We start from the raw sequence: 23593 nt of genomic DNA, 5'->3' as shown, positions 1-23593 counted from the left end.
TGGTTGCATTTCATTGGCATAAAAGTAATGCTGAGCCTTTGCAGGTAACCAAGCAGGTAAGGTAAGTTCTGAAGGAAGAAGTCAAGAAAGCATGGGAAAGAAGATTTCCTGGTGAGTCAGATGTTTAGATGGCTGACACAGTGTGGCTATGGCACTACTTACTTAAAAATATTTTAATATCCCAATAACGGTTCTCTAACTGTACTGTACTCACAATCAATATCACAATAACTCAGCTGATTATTACGCTGCCGTCTCTTGTTCTCTAACTGTACTGTATCCAAACTCAATATTCCAATAACTCACCTGATTATTACAGCGCCCTCTACTGTCTTCTAATCTTACTGTACCGACACTCAATATAACAATAACTCACATGATTATCACAGCGCCCTCTAGTGTCCTCTAAATGTACTGTACCCACACTCAATATCTCAATAACTCACATGATTATTACAGCCCCCATTACTGTTCTCTAACTGTACTGTACCAACACTCAATATCCCAATGACTCACCTGATTATTACAGCCCCCTTTATGGTTCTCTAACTGTACTGTACTCACAATCAATATCACAATAACTAAGCTGATTATTACAGCACCATCTACTGTCCTCTAACTGTACTCTACCCACACTCTATATCCCAACAACTCACCTGATTATTACAGCGCCCTCTACTGTTCTCTATCTGTACTGTACCCAAACTTAATATCACAAAAACTCACCTGATTATTACAATGCCATCTACTGTTCTCTAACTGTACTGTACCCACACTCAACATCCCAATAAGGCACCTGATTATTACAGCACCGTCTACTTTCCTCTAACTGTACTGTACACACACTCAGTACCCCAATAACTCACCTGATTATTACAGCGCCCTCTACTGTTCTCTATCTGTACTGTACCCAAACTTAATATCACAACAACTCACCTGATTAATACAGCGCCATCTACTGTTCTCTACCTGTACTGTACCCACACTCAACATCCCAATAACGCAACTGATTATTACAGCACCGTCTACTGTCCTCTAACTTTGCTGTACACACACTCAGTACCCCAATAACTCACCTGATTATTACAGCCCCCTTTACTTTTCTCTAACTGTACTGTACCCAAACTTAATATGACAATATATCACCTGATTATTACAGCGCCCTCTACTGTCTTCTAACCTTACTGTACCGACACTCAATATCCCAATAACTCAGCTGATTATTACAGCCTCCTCTAGTGTCCTCTAACTGTACTGTACCCACACTCAATATCTCAATAACTCACATGATTATTACAGTGCCCTCTACTGTTCTCTAACTGGACTGTACCCACACTCAATATCCCAATAATTCTGCTGATTATTACAGTGCCCTCTACTGTCCTCTAAGTGTACTGTACCCTCACTCAATATCCCAATAACTCACCTGATTATTATGGTACTCACACTTAATATCCAAATAACTCACCTGATTATTACAGCCCCCTTTACTGTTCTCTATCTGTACTGTACCCAAACTGAATATCCCAATAACTAACCTGATTATTACAGCGCCGTCTACTGTTCTCTGTCTGTAGTGTACCCACACTCAATATCCCAATAACTCAGCTGATTATCACAGCATTCTTTAGTGTCCTCTAACTGTATTGTACCCAAACTCAATATCTCAATAATGCAACTGATTTTTACAGCACCCTCTACTGTCCTCTACCTGTACTGTACCCACACTCAAATATCTCAATAACTCAGCTGATTATTACAGCGCCCTCTACTGTTCTGTAACTGCCCTGTACCCACACTTAATATCCCAATAACTCAGCTGGTTATTACAGTGCCGTCTACTGTCCTCTAACTGTACCGTACCCAAACTTAATATCACAATAAATCACTTGATTAATACAGTGCCCTCTACTGTCCACTAACTGTACTGTACCCACACTCAATTTCCAAATAACTCACCTGATTATTACAGTGCCCTCTACTGTCTTCTAACCTTACTGTACGGACACTCAATATCACAATAACCCAGCTGATTATTACAGCGCCCACTAGTGTCCTATAACTGTACTGTACCGACACTCAATATCCCAATAACTCACCTGATTATTGCAGCGCCCTCTACTGTTCTCTAACTGTACTGTACCCACACTCAATATCCCAATACTTCTGCTGATTATTACAGTGCCCTCTACTGTTCTCTAACTGTACTGTAACCTCACTCAATATCCCAATAACTCAGCTAATCATTACAGCGCGATATACTGTTCTGTAACTGTAATGTACCCACTCTCAATATCCCAATAATTTAGCTCGGAGGTCACTAATAGGCGGATCGCGGTCCGGGTCCGGACCCAAACGTTGTCCAACGCAGACCCAAACTGATAAACTGCTGAGAAGTATTTCATTATATCCATGCTTTGTGGCGCAGTAAACTCACAGACCAGTCAGGTGTGGGGTAAGATCACCAAACGCTCTCATGGGATCGAACCTTGTTGTCAGGGTCGCAGTCCCGCTGCTCCGGCTGTTGAATTGGGAAGCGGCCGTGAAAAAACGCCCTTGTAAGGAGATAGGAAGCCCCAAAAAGAGCGGAAAAACGAGAACGGGCGGAAACTAAAGTTACGCCGAGCGCGACAGAGAGACAGATGAGGAATGTACACAAAATCTGGCCAGAGAGGCATTTTATTATTATTATACATATTTTTTTCATCATAGTCCAATCAACCTTACGGGACAAAGCACTGAATCATAACACAAGTTAAATATCGGTCCGGACCTTGGCCAGTGGAAATTTTTTTCTAACTGGACCATCTTGAATTCTAATTAAATACCCTTATTTATCTAATCATTACTGCTCCCTTTACTGTTCTCTAAGTGTACTGTACCCACACTTAATATCCCAATAACTCACCTGATTATTACGGTACTCACACTTAATATCCCAATAACTCACCTGATTATTACAGCCCCCTTTACTGTTCTCTATCTGTACTGTACCCAAACTGAATATCCCAATAAATAACCTGATTATTACAGCACCGTCTGCTGTTCTCTGTCTGTACTGTGCCCATACTCAAAATCCCAGTAACTCAGCTGATTATTACAGCGCCCTCAAGTGTACTCTAACTATACTGTACCCACACTCAATATCCCAATAACTCTGCTGATTATTACAGCGCCATCTACTGTCCTATAACTGTACTGTACCCACACTCAATATCCCAATACCTCCACAGATTATAACATCGCCCTCTAATGTTCTATGACTGTACTGTACCCACACTAAATATTTCCATAACACAGCTGATTATTACAGCACCCTCTACTGTTCTCTAACTATACTGTACCCAAACTGAATATCCCAATAACTAACCTGATTGTTACAGCGCCGTCGGCTGTTCTCTGTCTGTACTATACCCATACTCACTATCCCAGTAATCCTGAAGTGTACTCTAACTATACTGTACCCACACTCAATATCACAATAAATCAACAGATTATTACAGCGCCATCTACTGTTCTCTAACTGTACTGGACCCACACTTAATATCCCAATAACTCCGTAGATTATTACAGCACCCTCTACTGTTCTCTAACTATACTGTACCCACACTGAATATCCCAATAACTCAGGTGATTATTACAGCGCCATCTACTGTTCTCTAACTATACTGTACCCACACTTTACTATCACAATAACTCACCTGATTATTACAGTACTCACACTTAATATCCCAATAAGTCACCTGATTATTACAGCCCCCTTTACTGTTCTCTATCTGTACTGTACCCAAACTGAATATCCCAATAACTAACCTGATTATTACAGCGCTGTCTGCTGTTCTCTGTCTGTACTGTACCCATACTCAATATCCCAGTAACTCAGCTGATTATTACAGCGCCCTCAAGTGTACTCTAACTATACTGTACCCCCACTCAATATCCCAATAACTCAGCTGATTTTAACACCGCCATCTACTGTTCTTTAACTGTACTGTACCCACACTCAATATCACAATAAATCAACAGCTTATTACAGTGCCATCTACTGTTCTCTAACTGTACTGTACCCACACTGAATATCCCAATAACTCAGCTGATTATTACAGCGTCGTCTACTGTTCTTTAACTGTACTGTACCCACACTCTATATCTCAATAACGCAGATGATTATTACTGCGCCATCTACTGTTCTCTAACTGTACTGTACCCACACTTAATATCACAATAACTCACATGATTATTACGGTACTGACACTTAATATCCCAAATAAGTCACCTGATTATTACAGCCCCCTTTACTGTTCTCTATCTGTACTGTACCCAAACTGAATATCCCAATAACTAATCTGATTATTACAGCGCCGTCTGCTGTTCTCTGTCTGTACTGTACCCATACTCAATATCCCAGTAACTCAGCTGATTATTACAACGCCCTCAAGTGTACTCTAACTATACTGTACCTCCACTCAATATCCCAAGAACTCAGATGATTATTACAGCGCCATCTACTGTTCTCTAACTGTACTGTACCCACACTCAATATCCCAATATCTTAGCTGGTTATTACAGTGCCGTCTACTGTCCTCTAACTGTACTGTACCCACACTCAGTATCCCAATAACTCCACAGATTATAGCATCGCCCTCTACTGTTCTCTGACTGTACTGTTCCCACACGCAATATCCCAATAACGCAGATGATTATTACAGCGCCATCTACTGTTCTCTAACTGTACTGTACCCACGCTCAATATCCCCATAACTCAGCTGATTATTACAGCACCCTCTAGTGTCCTCTAACTGTATTGTACCCACACTGAATATATATCAATAACGTAGCTGATTATTACAGCCCCCTTTACTGTTCTCTATCTGTACTGTACCCACACTCTATGTCCCAATAACTCAGCTGATTATTACAGCGCCATCTACTGTTCTTTAACTGTACTGTACCCACACTCAATATCACAATAACTCACATGATTATTACAGCCCCTTTACTGTTCTCTAACTGTACTGTACCCAAACTCAATATCCCAATAACTCACATGAATATTACAGCCCCCTTTACTGTTCTCTACCTGTACTGTACCCACACTAAATATCTCAATAACGCAGCAGATTATTACAGCACCCTCTAGTGTCCTCTAACTGAATTGTACCCACACTCAATATCCCAATAACTCAATTTATTTTCACAGCGCCCTCTACTGTCCTCTAACTGTACTGTACCCACACTCAATATCCCAATAATTCCACAGATTATTCCAGCGCCCTCTACAGTCCTCTAACTTTACTGTAACCACACTGAATATCTCAATAACACAGCTGATTGTTACAGCACACTCTACTGTTCTCTAACTATACTGTACCCACACAGAATATCCCAATTACTCAGCTGATTATTACAGCACCATCTACTGTTCTTTAAGTGTGCTGTACACACAGTCAAAATCCCAATAACTCAGCTGATTATTACAGCGCCGTCTACTGTCTTCTAACTGTACTGTACACACACTTTATATTCCAATAACTCACCTGATTATTACAGCCCCCTTTACTGTTCTCTAACCGTACCATACCGAAACTTAATATCACAATAAATCCTCTGATTAATACAGCGCCCTCTACTGTCCACTAACCTTACTGTACCGACACTCAATGTCACAATAACTCAGCTGATTACTATAGCGTCCTCTAGTTTCCTCTAACTGTACTGTACCAATACTCAATATCACAATAACTCAGCTGATTATTACAGCGCCCTCTACTGTCCTCTAACTGTACTGTACCCACACTCAATATCCCAATAACTCACATGATTATTACAGCCCCCATTACTGTTCTCTAACTGTACTGTACCCACACTCAATATCCCAAAAACTCAACAGATTATTACAGCACCCTCTACTTTTCTCTGACTCTACTGTACCCACACTCAATATACCAATAACTCAGCTGATCTTTACAGCTCCCTTTATTGTTCTCTAACTGTATTGTACACACACTTAATATCCCAATACCTCAGCTAATCATTACAGCGCGATATACTCTTCTGTAACTGTAATGTACCCACACTCAATATCCTAATAATTTAGCTTATCATTGCTGCTCCCTTTACTGTTCTCTAAGTGTACTGTACGCAAACTGAATATCACAATAACTCACCTGATTATTACAGCCCCCTTTACTGTTCTCTATCTGTACTGTACACAAACTGAATATCACAATAACTCACCTAATTATTACAGCGCCGTCTGCTGTTCTCTGTCTGTACTGTACCAACACTTAATATACGAATAACTCAGCTGATTATTACGCACCCTCTAGTGTCCTCAACCTGTATTGTACCTACACTCAATATCCCAATAACTCAAATTATTATTACAGCGCCCTCTACTGTTCTCTTACTTTACTGTACCCACACTCAATATCCCAATAACTCCACAGATTATTACAGCGCCCTCTACTGTTGTCTAACTTTACTGTAACCACACTGAATATCTCAATTACACAGCTGATTATTACAGCGCCCTCTACTGTTCTCTAACTGTACTGTTCCCACACTCTATATTCCAATAACCCAGATGATTATTACAGCGCTGTGTGCTGTACTCTGTCTGTACTGTACCCACACTCAATATCCCAATAACTCAGCTGATTATTACAACATCGTCAACTGTTCTCTACCTGTACTGTACCCACACTGAATATCTCAATAATTCAGCTGATTATTACAGCACCCTCTAGTGTCCGTTTTACTGTATTGTACCCACACTCAATATCCCAATAACTCTAAAGATTATTACAGCGCCTTCTACTGTTCTCTAAATTTACTGTACCCACACTGAATATCTTAATAACATAGCTGATTATTACATCTCCCTCTACTGTTTTCTAACTATAGTGGACCCACAGTCATTATCCCAATAACTCAGTTGATTATTACAGCGCCATCTACTGTTCTCTAACTGTACTGTACCCATGCTCAATATCCCATTAACTCACCTGATTATTACAGCACACTCTACTTTCAATTAATGGTACTGTAACCACATTCAATATTTAAAAAACTCTAATTCCACAGATTATGATTATTACAACGCCCTCTAGTGTCCTCTACATGTACTGTACCCACACTCAATATCACAATAAATCAGCTGATTGTTGTAGCGACATCTACTGTACACTAAGTGTACTGTACCCACACTCAATATCCCAATAACTCACCTGATTGTTACAGCCCCACAGTGAAGCTTGTGATAACACCACACAGGAACTGCCCAGCCACTTTGATGATCAGTATTTTTGTGAATTAGTAAAAGAGATATAAACAAAAGCATGTTCACAGGTTCTGTAAATGACTTGTACGATGTTGGGTGAACTCTGAGACATATTTCTTTAGAAACTCAAATGAACTCTGAAATGCTCAAATGAAATGCTGATTCTTTGTTTAATATGAATATAACATCCGTGCAAAACAGCACAAGTGAGACCAAGCCAAAGAACCTAGCACACCGACTCTTGAAATTAGAAAGTTTATTTAATGTACCCCATAACTCATCGATAGAGTGGTAGAACAACTAAATTTAATCTCTCGCTCAGCTTTAGGATCTGTTATGAGAGGTTTTTACACTCATGTTTAAACAAACACGGTTGTCAGGTAGATGGTCGAACAATTTTAGAAGTTCAGAATTTCTGAAGTCCTTACGTGAGGTTTTAAACAAGAAAAATTTTGTGTTGTTGCAGACAACCTTGGAGCTCATTCTATTGAAGGATTCATTGAAAGCTTCTGTTTTGGAAAAGGTAAATGAAGGTCAAAGTTGAGCAAGTTCTCTGAGAACAAAAAAGGAGACAACTTAGTTCATATCTAGACTGCTCAAGAGCCTACTGATGTGTCTAATTCTATTGGAGTAAAGCAACATTGTCCACTAACAGAAAAGCTAAAACATTTTGATGTGTTAATAGGCTACCTACCTTACAGTTGCATGACAGTTGCAACATCAAGGAGACAGTTGTAAGTGTGCTGACCCTTCTTTGCAGGTAACCAACAACAGTCAACAGTGGAGTGTTCTGATGGAAGATGTCTGCTGGGTGAACAAGAAACATGCAGTAAATTCATAAATTCAAACACAAATCTTTCTCTGGTTTTACTCTTTCTGAGGACATTTCTGTAAAATATTTATTTGTACGAGTGGTACATTTTTATGTACTCTCAATCTGATATGTCTATGTTAGTTTATGTTAGTTTGATGCTACAATCTCTCAAACTGCTTCGGCTCATACTTCAAGAACATGACATTCATAGACTAGAGTTAATGGAATCCTTGATACTGTGGACAGACTTAATTCTCTTGTGCAAGAGACATTTCAAATTGAGGTTCATTTCTTTTTCAAGATTCTGATTTTGGAGAGTATTTTAATCTGAATTCAATAAGTGATGTTAAGGGAAACAAGACAAACACAAGGTCGTCCATGGTTTTAAATGGTCTTAAAAACTCAAGTTTTCAGTTCAAAACAACACTTTAAGCATTTTATTGCTCTAATAAGCGAAAGAAGAGCAATGTTCAAAACGCTTTTCTCTACCCTGAATCCTTTAAAAAATGACTTTACTACATTCAACACATAAATAAACGGAAACAGTTAAGAAATTTCACGATATTAGTACATTTTTACACAATTTTGTTCTTAAAAACTCATTTTTGAGCGAAAAAGACTTTACTACATTCAACACACAAATAAACGGAAACATGTTTATTACACGATGTTAGTGCATTTTACACATGTTTAATTTTGTTTTAGTTCTTAAAAACGTCATTTCATTTCAAAACAACACTTGAAGCAGTTTATTGCTCTAAAGAGTGAGAGAGGAGCTCAAAACCGTTGTCCAAAAAGCTCCACTCAGCTTAACTTGTCTAAAGACAGGCCTTAATACACTCAACACACAAATGAATCTATAAACTTAAGATATGCTTAATACACGAAGTTAGTACATTTTACACCGATAATATGTGTTTAAGTTCTTAAAAACTCATTTTTGAGGGAAAGAGAAGTTTCAGTTCAAAACAACACTTGAAGCAGTTTATCGCTCTAAGTAGCGAGAGAGGAGCTCAAAACTGTGCAAAGCGCTCCTCTCAGCTTCTCTAGTCTAAGGAGAGGCTTTACAACACACAAATGAATCTATAAACTTAAGATATGCTTAATACACGAAGTTAGTACATTTTACACCGATAATATGTGTTTAAGTTCTTAAAAACTCATTTTTGAGGGAAAGAGAAGTTTTCAGTTCAAAACAACACTTGAAGCAGTTTATCGCTCTAAGTAGCGAGAGAGGAGCTCAAAACTGTGCAAAGCGCTTTTCTCAGCCCTGAATCCTTCAAAAACAGACTTTACTACATTCAACACACAAATAAACAGAAACAGTTAAGAAATGTTTATTTCATGATGTTAGTACATTTTACACAGTTCTAATGTGTTTTCGTTCTTAAAAACTGATTTTTGAGCGAAAGAGAAGTTTCAGTTCAAAACAACACTTGAAGCAGTTTATTGCTCTAAAGAGTGAGAGAGGAGCTCAAAACTGTGTCCAAAACGCTCCTCTCAGCTTAACTCGTCTAAAGACAGGCTCTACTACACTCAACACACAAATTAATCTATAAACTTAAGAAATGCTTAATATACACGAAGTTAGTACATTTTACACCGATAATATGTGTTTTATTTCATTTTTGAGCGAAAGACAAGTTTCAGTCCAAACCAACATTTGAAGCAGTTTATTGTTCTATGTAGTGAGAGAGGAGCTCAAAAGTGTGTCCAAAACGCTTTTCTCAGCCCTGAATCCTTCAAAAGCAGACTTTTCTACATTCAACACACACATAAACAGAAACAGTTAAGAAATGTTTATTTCATGATGTTAGTACCTTTTACACAGTTCTAATGTGTTTTCGTTCTGAAAAACTCATTTTTGAGCGAAAGAGAAGTTTCAGTTCAAAACAAACTTCGAAGCAGTTTATTGCTCTAAGGAGCGAGAGAGGAGCTCAAAACTGTGTCCAAAACGCTTTTCTCAGCTTAACTCATCCAAAGACAGGCTTTACTACACTCAACACACAAATGAATCTATAAACTTAACATATGCTTAATACACGAAGTTAGTACATTTGACACCGATAATATGTGTTTTAGTTCTTAAAAACTCATTTTTGAGCGAAAGAGAAGTTTCATTCCAAACCAACATTTGAAGCAGTTTATTGTTCTATGTAGTGAGAGAGGAGCTCAAAACTATACGCAAAACGCTTTTCTCAGCCCTGAATCCTTCAAAAGCAGACTTTACTACATTCAACACACAAATAAACAGAAACAGTTAAGAAATGTTTATTTCATGATGTTAGTATCTTTTACACAGTTCTAATGTGTTTTCGTTCTTAAAAACTCATTTTTGAGCGAAAGAGAAGTTTCGGTTCAAAACAAACTTCGAAGCAGTTTATTGCTCTAAGGAGCGAGAGAGGAGCTCAAAAGTGTGTCCAAAACGCTTTTCTCAGCTTATATCATCCAAAGACAGGCTTTACTACACTCAACACACAAATGAATCTATAAACTTAAGATATGCTTAATACACGAAGTTAGTACATTTTACACCGATAATATGTGTTTTAGTTCTTAAAAACTCATTTTTGAGCGAAAGAGAAGTTTCATTTCAAAACAACACTTGAAGCAGTTTATTGCTCTAAGTAGTGAGAGAGGAGCTCAAAACTATACGCAAAACGTTTTTCTCAGCCCTGAATCCTTCAAAAACAGACTTTACTACATTCTACACAGAAAGAAACAGAAACAGTTAAGAAATGTTTATTTCATGATGTTAGTACATTTTACACAGTTCTAATGTGTTTTCGTTCTTAAAAACTGATTTTTGAGCGAAAGAGAAGTTTCAGTTCAAAACAACACTTGAAGCAGTTTATTGCTCTAAGGAGCGAGAGAGGAGCTCAAAACTGTGTCCAAAACGCTCCTCTCAGCTTAACTCATCCAAAGACAGGCTTTACTACACTCAACACACAAATTAATCTATAAACTTAAGATATGCTTAATACACGAAGTTAGTACATTTTACACCGATAATATGTGTTTTATTTCATTTTTGAGCGAAAGACAAGTTTCAGTCCAAACCAACATTTGAAGCAGTTTATTGTTCTATGTAGTGAGAGAGGAGCTCAAAACTATACGCAAAACGCTTTTCTCAGCCCTGAATCCTTCAAAAGCAGACTTTACTACATTCAACACACAAATAAACAGAAACAGTTAACAAATGTTTATTTCATGATGTTAGTATCTTTTACACAGTTCTAATGTGTTTTCGTTCTTAAAAACTCATTTTTGAGCGAAAGAGAAGTTTCGGTTCAAAACAACACTTGAAGCAGTTTATTGCTCTAAAGAGTGAGAGAGGAGCTCAAAACTGTGTCCAAAACGCTCCTCTCAGCTTAACTCGTCTAAAGACAGGCTTTACTACACTCAACACACAAATTAATCTATAAACTTAAGAAATGCTTAATATACACGAAGTTAGTACATTTTACACCGATAATATGTGTTTTATTTCATTTTTGAGCGAAAGACAAGTTTCAGTCCAAACCAGCATTTGAAGCAGTTTATTGTTCTATGTAGTGAGAGAGGAGCTCAAAACTATACGCAAAACGCTTTTCTCAGCCCTGAATCCTTCAAAAGCAGACTTTACTACATTCAACACACAAATAAACAGAAACAGTTAACAAATGTTTATTTCATGATGTTAGTATCTTTTACACAGTTCTAATGTGTTTTCGTTCTTAAAAACTCATTTTTGAGCGAAAGAGAAGTTTCAGTTCAAAACACCACTTGAAGCAGTTTATTGCTCTAAGTAGTGAGAGAGGAGCTCAAAACTATACGCAAAACGTTTTTCTCAGCCCTGAATCCTTCAAAAACAGACTTTACTACATTCAACACACAAATAAACAGAAACAGTTAAGAAATGTTTATTTCATGATGTTAGTACCTTTTATACAGTTCTAATGTGTTTTCGTTCTTAAAAACTCATTTTTGAGCGAAAGAGAAGTTTCAGTTCAAAACAACCTTCGAAGCAGTTTATTGCTCTAAGGAGCGAGAGAGGAGCTCAAAAGTGTGTCCAAAACGCTGTTCTCAGCCCTGAATCCTTCAAGGACAGGCTTTACCTCAACACACAAATGAATCTAGATTAAGAAATGCTTAATATACGAAGTTAGTACATTTTACACCGATAATATGTGCTAATAGGTGATAAATACTCATTTTTGGGCGAAAGAAAACTTTTCAGTTCAAAGCAACACTTGAAGCAGTTTATTGCTCTAAGTAGTGAGAGAGGAGCTCAAAACTATACGCAAAACGCTTTTCTCAGCCCTGAATCCTTCAAAAACAGACTTTACATTCTACATTCAACACACAAATGAACCCAAAAAGAAATGATTGTGTTAATGATGATGTTAAAGTCAATTTTACGCAGTTAAACGCATGTTTACGCATGTTTTAAGTCAAATCAAATCAATATTATTTACAAAGGTAATATATCCATGTGTATAGCAACTTGAGTAATTAAAGCATTTAGAGTTCATGTAAACTTCGATGCAATCAGTAGTGGAGAGTGAACCGATAGTCCAATGCAGGAGATTGAACTGCATGATGGGCAGCTGAACTGTGGTGGGTGATGGGGAAGGCTGACTTCCAGAAACTTCCATCAGGCCGACAAGGGACATGAGATCCTGAAGGTCCAACATCCATTGGTATTGGGTCAGACAAGTGGGCAGTTAGTAACTCTGCGAAGGCAGAGAGATGGGAATTAGTTTTTATTTATTAAAAACGGAGAATAAAAAACATTATCAGAGTGTGGCTAATGCTTTGGCACATCTGAGTAAAACAGCCTAAGAAAAGGAAGAGAGGTAACAAAAACACAGAGGCACCACAATTCCATATGCCCATGAAGCCATGGATCTGTTGCCTTATCTAAAGGGAAAAACATGAATTAACAAAAGCTAGACCAAACAAGTAAGTTTTTAGTCTAGTCCAATAAGTAAGTTTTTAGTCTAGACTTAACACCTTCGGGACGGTTATTCCAGAGTTTGGGGTGCTTTATAAGATCTTCCTCCTGCAGAGCTCCTCTGAATTCTGGGAACTACTAAGAAAGAGGTGATTAAAAAAAACAGTTTACATACAATACAGTATATACACAAGGTGAAATATTATCTTTGAGAATTACATATATAATACAGTATACCTGCCCCAGTCCCTTTTAGCTAATGAACTGTGCACATACTGTGTCAAAGAAATGTTTCCAGGTTTTAGAAGTCTTTCTACTGCCATCCAGTCTTGCTAGCATGCACTCATATGCTGCTGTTTTATTCATTAATGTCATCCATTCTTTTGACGTAGGCATATTCGTACTCTTTCAATGTTTTAAGATAATTCTAGCAGCTTTGACAATGCCTACCATGATAACAGAAAAAGATTACACGACACATTTGGTAATTCAGTCCTATCTCCCAGCAGACAAAGTCTAGGTGATTTCTAGATTTCCAAAATATCAGTCCCAAATTTGGCACAAAGGGCAATTCCAGAGTGCGTGTAGATACGTACCCTTTGTACAACCTTTCCAACATTTGTCAGTTTTACTTATACCCATTTTACACTTCAGGGGGGTATAGTAATACCTATGTACTGTGTAACACCTTGTACTGGGTAAATTTCCCTTTTACTTCCCTTATATGACGTCCTACCTTTGACAGAATCCTTTCCCAGCTCTCTTCCTCAATATGAAAATTAAGGTCTTTCTGCCACACAAACCTAAGGCTGTTACAAGGGTTCTTAAATGTCCCATTGAAGATCTTGTAAAATACTGCTGCCTTATGGCATTCAGGTGATAATTCGAAATATTTACATAATTCATTATGCACATTGCTCATGTCACCATTCTTCTTTACAGATGCTCTTATCTGGAGATATTTACAAAAATGTCCCTTGTTCTTTAAGTTGTATTTATTGAGAATCTATTCAAAGGACATAAACACTCCCTCACAAAATAGGTCCCCAACAGAATGAATCCAACATTCAAGCCATTCCTTTTAGTAAACTGATTTCTTACCAATAACTATTTTAGGATTGTGCCAAAGTGAAGATACTATTGTTGGTATTGTTGATACTGTAAGACTCCCATCATTTTGTGAACCTGATCCCAAACTTCCCTTGTGTGAGACACTATAGGGTTAATGTTTGTCCTGCTTCTCAAGTTTTTGCATGAGGATGTCACTAGGATAAAATGGAAAGGCCAAATCTCTCTCTATTGCTACCCAATCCAGTCCTGTTTCATCTTTGCACCAGTGTTTGGCAAGTTTAGCAATTTTGAAAGAAATATTGTACAGTCTGATATCTGGAAGACCTAACCCTCCATTTTCACTCCGTACATTTTATTTAAGTTAATTTGTGGTCTTTTTTTCTCCCACAAAAAACTCCTAATACTCTCATTGTACTGTTTATATATTTCAGATGGGATGGACAAAGGTTTTTGATATATAAGCATTGATATATAATTAAATTGAGGAGCTATTACCATCTTTATTGTGTTAACCTTTCCCCACAGAGACAGCTTAAGTTTTCCCCACTTGTACATGTTAGTTTTAATGTTTTTCAATAAGGGCTCAAAATTAAGTTTTGAGATCTCCTTTAGGTCTGTACATAGCTTTATACCTAAATATTTAATTCCTGTCGAAATCCACTTAAAATGATATTGTGCCACATCACCTTGTGTACAACCTTCCGAGATTGGAATTGCCTCAGATTTACGCCAATTAATCTTGTACCCTGACAGTTCTGAATATGCCTCTATGACATTCATCAATGTTGGGATTGATGTGCTACTAAGTACTAAGTAGTGCTACTAAGTAGTGATAAAATATCATCTGCATACAGCATCAACTTGTGTTCGCTACCACCTCCCCAGATTTCTGTTATGTTATGGTTGCTTCTAATAGCTGTGTGGTGGGAAAAAAAAAATCTGAGTCTGGATCAAGTGAGTAGCAATTATTTAATTGGAGAAAAGACAGAATACATTTCAAAGCATGCGTTCAAGTCTCTCCCTCCGTACAGCCAACATCTCAGGGTATTTATACCTTTTTAGTTCCCCTCAGGCCATTGCCTTATATGGTAAAAAGCATTGCCTTATATGGTAAAAAGTCCACGTATCTCGGTATATTACCTGGCCAGTCTTGACCAGTCGGTCCGGTGCATTCCTACAGCCTGGGGCGAGGGTGAAGCTTACACTTTAGTGACACGTAGCTTCCAGAACCTTCCAGTACACTGGTCAGTAACTTGTGCCACGTATGTTTTATGGTTGATGCCTGAGGGATGTGATCGTGTGTTCACCTGTCCTGCACGCCCATGTGAGCCACGAATGCACATTCTAATCTCTGCAGCTAGTCAGTATCTTCAGTCAAAATTACGTACATATTTTAGTAATATTTTACCCTCCTTTTTGATTATGAATCACCTTAAATAAATACATTTTCATCACAGCTGTGGCAAGAGGTTCAAGGGCAGTAGTGAAAAGCAACGGTGAAAGTGAACACCCTTGCCTCGTTCCCCGTGTCAGTGAAAAGAAAGGGAATATAAAGCCATTAGTTATCACAGCCGCTTTAGGTTCAGTATACAAGATCCTTATCCACAAGGAAGTCCCACTCTATGCGGTCAAATTCTTTTTCGGCATCAAGTGATACGGCTGTGAGTGGGACATCCAATCTACGGAGCCAAATCAAGTGAATCAGCCTTCTCATGTTATCTTTTGATGCTCTGCCTTTAACAAACCCTACTTCATCTGGATGTATAATACTTGGCAACACCTTATCTAGACTTTAGTCATAATTTTACAATCTATGTTGATCAAACTAACTGGGCGAAAGTTTGAGGAGTCTGTTATGTCCCTATCTTTTTTAGGTATAAGGGTTATCAATGCCTCATTAAATGTACTTGGTAGTGATCCACTCTGTAATGCTTCCTGGTAAACCTCTGTCAAAACTGGGGCTAGAATATCAATGTATGGTTTATAATATTCCATTATAAACCATCCACCCCTGGTGATTTACCAACTTTCATAGAGAGAATAGCTGCCCGAATTTCCTCTTCAAGTTAATGGTGACTCTAGAACCTCAATTTGTTCTACTGTCAGTTAAGGTAGAGCCCCCAAACATACACAGAGTCCCATAAAGGGCAATTTTTAACAGCAAAGCACAGGCCAAAGCATCACAAAGCATCAAGACCATGATTAAAGAATTTGTGGGATGTTACATAACTTTTTTTTTTGTTGAGAAACAAATAATACATACTCTGGTATGTTACATACCTTTAAGTGCTGACACCATTTCCTCAATGAGCACAGATCTCTTTTTCGGAGGCTGCACAAAGCTCACTTTCAGCATCTATCAGACTCTTTAACACAACAAAAATTCAAATGTTACAATAAATGTAGTAATAAACTATGTTCTAACATAATTGTCTTTGCAAGAGTGTGAGCAATCTACCACACCAAATTAAAAAGGTATACAGAAATCATATTTTGCATTGTTTTTAGGATAAACAGGGTTAAAACAAACACAGCAAATTTGCCAGTGTTAAATATAAGTTGATTTACATGTTGATTTAACACTGGCAAATTTGCTGTGCACCCTTTACCCAATACAGAAGAAAATACTGAAAAATGTCAGGGCACAGCATTTTACACAAATAGCTCTTTTCCACCAACGTGGAACGGGCTTTGTTTGCGGTCATGCGCCAAATATTGAACCGTTCTGTGCATTCTCACCAACAAAAATAGGTTTGTAAACCATTGAGTTCTTTTGCTTAAATATGGCTACATGGGTAAATATATACGTACAGTATATTTAGAGAAAATATAAATCTATTCTAGAAGACTATGAAGTAAAACTCTGAACATGGAAAAAGTGTTTATGCAACTCTGTCTTTGCAACCGTTGAGCCTTAACAAGTATTCTGACTGAGATCTGTTCTCTTTTACCATAAACAAAACTATGGATTTTTGTAAGTAGGACTAAATTTTTAGCTACTACTGCTAAAACTCACGATTTCCAGAGATTTTCATTTATGGGTGTGGATTCCAGGTCAACAACTTTTACATCTGAGTCTGTATCTGTCTCATACAGTGGAGGGGCTGTGTTAGGATCAGGGCAGATCTTCTTTAAGAGCCTCAACCATGTGCTTTTTTTTGGCCTTTTTTGACAGTACCCAAGCACAAAAAAGAAATAAAAAACATAAATGTTAAACTTAAAGACACCCACAATCACGAGAAGATGCCATAAACCTAGAGTAATGCAGATGTTTGCAGTATCATTTGATAAATGCCAGGATTACACATTTTTGAAAGATGGTTAACACAGTATTATACTGTTTATTTATGAGATATATTTCAATTGCATTTCCTATGAAATAGTTAAAAAGCTAAAGCTGAGTTAATGTAGGTAAAGTCTGCAAAACTAAGAATAATAAACCACATCACTTTGTTTAAATTGTCCAGGGCTGCATCAAAGGTGGGACTATACAATATAATATAGCATGATATAATAACAAACATAATATTATAAATATAGCTGCAAGCAGCAATCCTAGGGGTCCAAGCACTTTTCAGATTTCTTTAGCAATTTAGAACCTACTTACAGTTCCACATTGAAAGAGTTGCCAGAGGTTGAGATCGGACCCACAATCTTACAGCTCATAGGCGAGTCTTTTACAGAGTTGCCACTCAGTAACCATGGCAAAAAAAAAGACCTTTTTCAGGCAATTAATTGAGAGAGAGTACAAAGGAACCCAGCGCCCTCTTACAACCAAATTTAGATGCTGGCATGATTATTGCTTTTATCAAAAAATAAAAAAATAAATAAATATGTTAAATATTTTGTGCCATTATGATGTTGTGGAAATATTTTTTACACAATACAGCCTGTTCTCCTTATTTAATAAATTGGTTAATAAATTGCTTTAATAAACTGCAGCCATAGTTTTTAAATAATTGAGTTGTTATTAATAAGTCCCTTTCCACATGGGCCAAAGATGCAGCAGGCAAAGATTAAAATTAATTGGAACCCTAGTTATTGAGAAACTATTTTTTTATTTTAATAATGCCACCTATAGCTTAATTGAAGTAAAACTTGGATGCCTTTCAAATAATTATTTTTGTTAAAAAAACTACTAAGTTACTCTGACACAATTAAGTAATCTTGATTTTTAGCCATTTATGTGAACTAAGCTACACCCCAGGCTGACTCATTTGCATATGGCAGCAATGTTAATAAATATGAAGATTTGTAAAATAAATATTGACCAGGGGACTCTGCTGGACATGTTGATAACTATATTGTTGGTATATATTAAAAAATCCACAAGCAGTAGAAAAATATGTTTTGTAGATTTTGCTAAATATGGCAGTGATGGGTGTGGGCGGAGCTAAAAACCAATGAGTCTTGATGCAGAAAACTTGTCAGAATAAGATTCAAAAATAATTTTTAGTCTGCATGTCACAGTTGCTGAAAAGTAAAACATTGCTCTAAAGCACCACCATCAGGCCAAATTAGGTCACAACTTTAGTAGTGGGTTCATAACAGTACCTTGATGCCAAATTTTAAGTTTGGATGAAGCACAGTTGCTGTGGTACAAACTGTTTTAGGTAATGCACAAGGTTGAGATTGAACCCACAACCTTTTGGTTCAACGGCAAGCACTTTAGAAAGACGCCGCTCAGCCAAGACAGCCACAGGGTGTGTTTTTTCAGGCAATTTACTGTTGACAGTAAAAAGGAACCCAGCACCTTTCTTGCAAGTATTTACAATCTTTGAATCATCACAAAGGGTCAAGCTAACATTTTTTTTAACCAGTTTTACCTGTTTTTTTTTTTTTTAACTATTATTAGGAACAAAATAATTATTTCGAATTGCATAGAAAATGATGAAGTTCACCAAACACACTGGACAAGATTCAAACTCAGGCTGTCAATTCCATAGATTATTTTGAGACCTGTTTGAGGAAAATCTGAAGAAAACCCATGGACTAGTTTGACATGTGAAATTGTCTATAAACTTCTACAAAAATCACAATAACTGTGCACTTTTCTAACATATTTGTATTTGAAAAATTGTCAAGCTTAATATTCTCTAAAACAAGTTATAAAACATTTTTGCGCAAAGTGAAGGGAGAAAGGCTTATTCTCAGTATTTTGAAATTGCACCACCATGTGGCCAATTAACATCAATTAAAGAATGTCTTTATAAACATACATTTAAAATTTAATGACGATCAGTGAATGTTGAGCCTTCCAAATTCCACTTTGAAACTAATTTTCCAATGGTGGCCATATTTTTGCAAATATAGATATGACCTTAACAATTCACTTATAGAATGTGCCTCCAATGCAGCATGCAAAATGACAACTCATTTGGTCAAGTGGTCATTGAGAAACAGATTTTTGGGTTCTATAGCCCCACCTAGGCTTTACTTGATACGCCTCTTGGATGCCTTCCACAGAATCATGTCCCCAACAAAACTGCTAAATATCACTGAAAAACAAGTTAACAGTCCTGATATTCAGCCATTTATGTGAACTAAACACACTGGGACCACACATTTGCATATAGCAGCAATGTTGTTAATAAATATGAAAATATTTTTGATAATTCTTGATCAGGAGACTCTGGTGAACATCTATATTGTTTGTATATATTTAAAAATCCACAAGCAGTAGAGCAATTTATGTTTTATAGATTTTGCTAAATATGGCAGCAGTGGATGTGATGCAGAAAACTTGCCAGAATAAGATTCAAAAAGAAATTTGTCAAAGTTGCTGAGATATTCACCAAAACATTGCTCTATAGCGCCACCATCAAGCCAACTGAGGTCCTTTCTTTTGCCTGAGTAGTGGGACAATTAGTTTCTCTGTGCCAAATTTGAAGTTTAGGTTACTTACTGTCAACTCTACAACTTACTGTTAAGCTCTACAACCTTTTTTAGGGAAGACTAATAATAATAAGAAGAAATATAGCGGCGATTTACAGGACAGGCAAAGAGGCCCCTTAAGGCCAGTTAGGCTTAAAACATATTGCTGGTTGACTGGCATCACCAAATTGGTTGGACAGCATCACCAAACTGGATGACCAGCATGACAAAGCTGGTTGGTCGGCATGCATATTATGCTAAATAGCAAAAAATCTGTGTGCTCAGACCCCTAAAAATCTGAGCAATTCCAATAGGGTTCCAGCACCTACAGTGCTTAGACCCCTAATAATGAATAAGGTCTGCCTATATTATGTCTGTGAATCATACAAGTGTGTAAGAAATACCTTTCTTGTTGGCAATTACGTCTGTAAGGCCTTCGGTTCAGGTCTTGAGTTCACAATTTCAAGCATCTGCAAAAATACAGTTCTAAATAAATACTGACACAAACTACTTTTAATAAAAAAAACAATTATATAATGTTCTTTTTAATAATTTAGTTCTAGTGAAAAACATAGCAGGCTTCTATTTTACATTTATAATGCTTTGAAATTGCAGTAGTTGTGAAATTTGATTCTGAATGTGATGTAAGAAATTGTGATGTATAAATTATAAGGGTGCAAAAATACCTTTCTTGTAGGCTCCTCTGTATGTGAGGACATGCGTTCAGGTGCTGAAGCAGTCATCTGAAGAGGCAAAATCAATAGAGCACAAAAAAGTGATCTTACAACAAAACATAATTGGATACCTGATGTCTAAACAGTCCACACACTATAATGTAATAAACAGACACATTTAGACAGCTAACAAAACAGTATCAAAACTCAGCAAAACTGTGCATGTGTAAAGAACAATACCTTTTAACTAGTAATTACAAATAAAACTGAACATGAGACTAATCTTTCCTTTACTTTAGAGTGGGGTTCTGCTTTTATTCTTTATGTCCAAAAAGATCTGTTGACAGATATTACATTTTATTACAATGCATTATTACATATATTATTATTACAGTATTACAACGTTTTCATTAGTCTCTAACAATGTGAGACAGGTATATATATATATATATATATATATATATATATATCTTGTTTTGGAATATATACACATACATTTTTTTTGTATCTATGCCATTTTTGTACATGAACAGTAATCATAAATTACATACAAAAATCATTCATTATACTACTTAAAACAAAAAGACACGAAGACAGACATCCCAAGTTGCAAAAGTTGATTTCAGGGAGGACCCCCCCCCCCCCCCCCCCCCCCCAAGTGGCAAAAAAAATTATAACCAAATGATATCGAAACTTTATTTTATTTTAATTAATTTTACGTTTTTGGTTTCTTTTTAATATAAAATTTAGAGTATTCCTGCCTATTTTATTTTATTTGACAAAAATTGACAGTAACAATATCACAAGAAATTGCACAAAATCAAAAACATTTCATATCATATTACAATAATTATTAATATTGCCTCCGCCATGATCTGCTTTCTCTCACTCTCTGAACAAATCCCGTCCGATTGGCTGTCTCACAGACTCTTTGCAGAGAACAGGCCAATCAGAACCCTCTCTGTTTTCTCTCTCTCCTTCCCTCACGTGATTAGAGAAAAAAAAGTCTGTCGCCTGTGTGCGCGCTTGTGGCACTCGTTCTGAATTCCGGGAGATTATATGTGACTCGCGGGCATCTGGGAGCCACTGCCGAAATGCGGGAGACTCCCGCAGCTTCAGGGAGACTTGGTTTGTCTGCTAAGAATTAAATCTAATGAAGCTTTGCACTGCACTGTACAGCCTCTCCTAGCTTGCTATCCAGGTTATCTCACTTGCTAGTTAGCTAGTTAGTTAGTAAATTAACGTTCGCAGTGATTAGTTATCTAAGTAATGTTGGCAGTGGTTAGCTAGCTATCTAGTTAACTAACATTCACATTTGTAGCTTAAAGTTAAAACGATGGTCTTTTATTGGTATTTGCATTAAGATTACATGTTCTAAACTTCTTATTTACTAGTCCACCATCAGATGACGTTTACAAAAGCCGTTCACCAGCGCTTACCTAGCCACTGCGCCCTACTAATAAGAGTCCTGCTCATCCTGCGCAGCTCCCCAGCAGCCTTCAGCTGCTCCGCCCCACCCAGACCGAGGCTGCACTCTAATAGGCTGATTAAATTTTAAACTACGAGCGAAGGCTTCAACCAGAACGCGCTGAACCTGCAGCCTCTCCTGTCCTGTACAATCCACAGCCAGAGGCACAGCGATATGTTTTAATGATGCTGAAAAAAAGACAATAGAAGGCATACCTGCTGAATGATGATAACTGTGTCCCAAGGTCCAGTCAAATTATGCTGTGATAGTGTGGAGACCCTGACCTCCTCACATATGCAGGTACAAAAAGAAGTAATGTGAAATTCCAGCTCACTATGTACAGTAAATATAATTACTGATAATTATTTGTCCATATAATAAACATATTAATAAAGGTAAGAATTCCCCATCCATCCATCTCAAACATATGAAATGTACACATGAGTAATGTTGCAATAATTTATAAACATGTGAAATGTAGCTTATCTTTACACATCCTCTGCATATTTAAATACAAATTTGCGGCTTAATTTCCAAATAGTGTAAATAATATATTGGTAACCAAATAAAGCATAGATATGCCCTGAGAAAATATAATATTACAATTGCTAATTTAATTGAAATGCTCAGATCAGATTAATTCCTTTTTTTTTTGTCGCAATTGGTGTTAGCCCCACAGTGAGGATTGTGATAACACCACAGAGGAACTGCCCAGCCACTTTGATGATCAGCTTCTTTGTGAATCAGTAAAAGAGATACAAACACAACATGTTCACAGGTACTGTAAATGATTCGTATGATGTTCGGTAACATCTGACACATATTTCTTAAAACTCAAATGAACTCATGGTGCTGATTCTTTGTTTAATGTGAATATAACATCAGTGCAAAACAGTATAACTGACACCAAATAAGCCATGTATACAGGTACTATAATGGGCGTATAGGTTTGGTTTAATGGTTAAAGCACATGAAACTAACTTTTATTTAAAATACCTTCCATTTAGAAATCCTTACATGGGATGTCCTGTGATGATGAAACAATCTGAAGAGACACCTAACAGGGATTTATCACAGGTATTTGGCCTAATATTTATGTCAAATTCTGAATTTTACTCTACAAAATTTTCAATTCTGTAGAATAAAAGATCCAAAAATAAACGCTTTTTCTAAATATACTGTAACATTAATTGTAACATTAATTATATTACAGATTTAAAATGCATAATCGAGAGGTAACGATTAATTAGGAAAATTCTCAGATCACAAATTATCAGAAACCATAGTTTAGCAGCTGCTTGCAATGTTGAGGACCAAGAACATATGTGTAATTCTTAACAAATTAAAATAAAAAAAATAAAATTACATTTCTGTAAAAACTTTAAAGTGAATGTGTTTTTAATATTGTGAAAATACATAGAAGGTGTATTATTTAAGTTCTTCAGGTATATCACAACACATAAACATTCATCTC

At 36.9% G+C, this 23593-nt stretch overlaps 1 long non-coding RNA gene across 4 annotated transcripts in view; it reads right to left on the bottom strand.

The window, feature by feature from the left end:
- LOC111188894 (uncharacterized) overlaps positions 1 to 22442 on the bottom strand; it is a 42286-nt gene extending 19844 nt beyond the window's left edge. The window contains exons 1-5 of one of the 4 annotated variants that reach the window (XR_007427482.1): positions 22335 to 22442; positions 20664 to 20720; positions 20382 to 20447; positions 16384 to 16469; positions 12492 to 12811 (exon numbers count right to left, since the gene is read on the bottom strand). This is a non-coding gene — a long non-coding RNA (uncharacterized LOC111188894). Of the gene's footprint in view, positions 1 to 12491; positions 12812 to 16383; positions 16470 to 20381; positions 20448 to 20663; positions 20981 to 22334 lie in introns of those variants that run through there. The other 3 variants (XR_007427479.1, XR_007427481.1, XR_007427480.1) reach the window with 3 other exon arrangements.
- Between the last annotated feature and the right edge of the window lie 1151 nt (positions 22443 to 23593).

The sequence above is a fragment of the Astyanax mexicanus genome, chromosome 20 (assembly GCF_023375975.1).
Source record: "Astyanax mexicanus isolate ESR-SI-001 chromosome 20, AstMex3_surface, whole genome shotgun sequence".
NCBI classification, from domain to species: domain Eukaryota; kingdom Metazoa; phylum Chordata; class Actinopteri; order Characiformes; family Acestrorhamphidae; genus Astyanax; species Astyanax mexicanus.
Note: the sequence above shows the minus strand (reverse complement) of the source record. Positions and strands in the feature narration are given on the sequence as shown.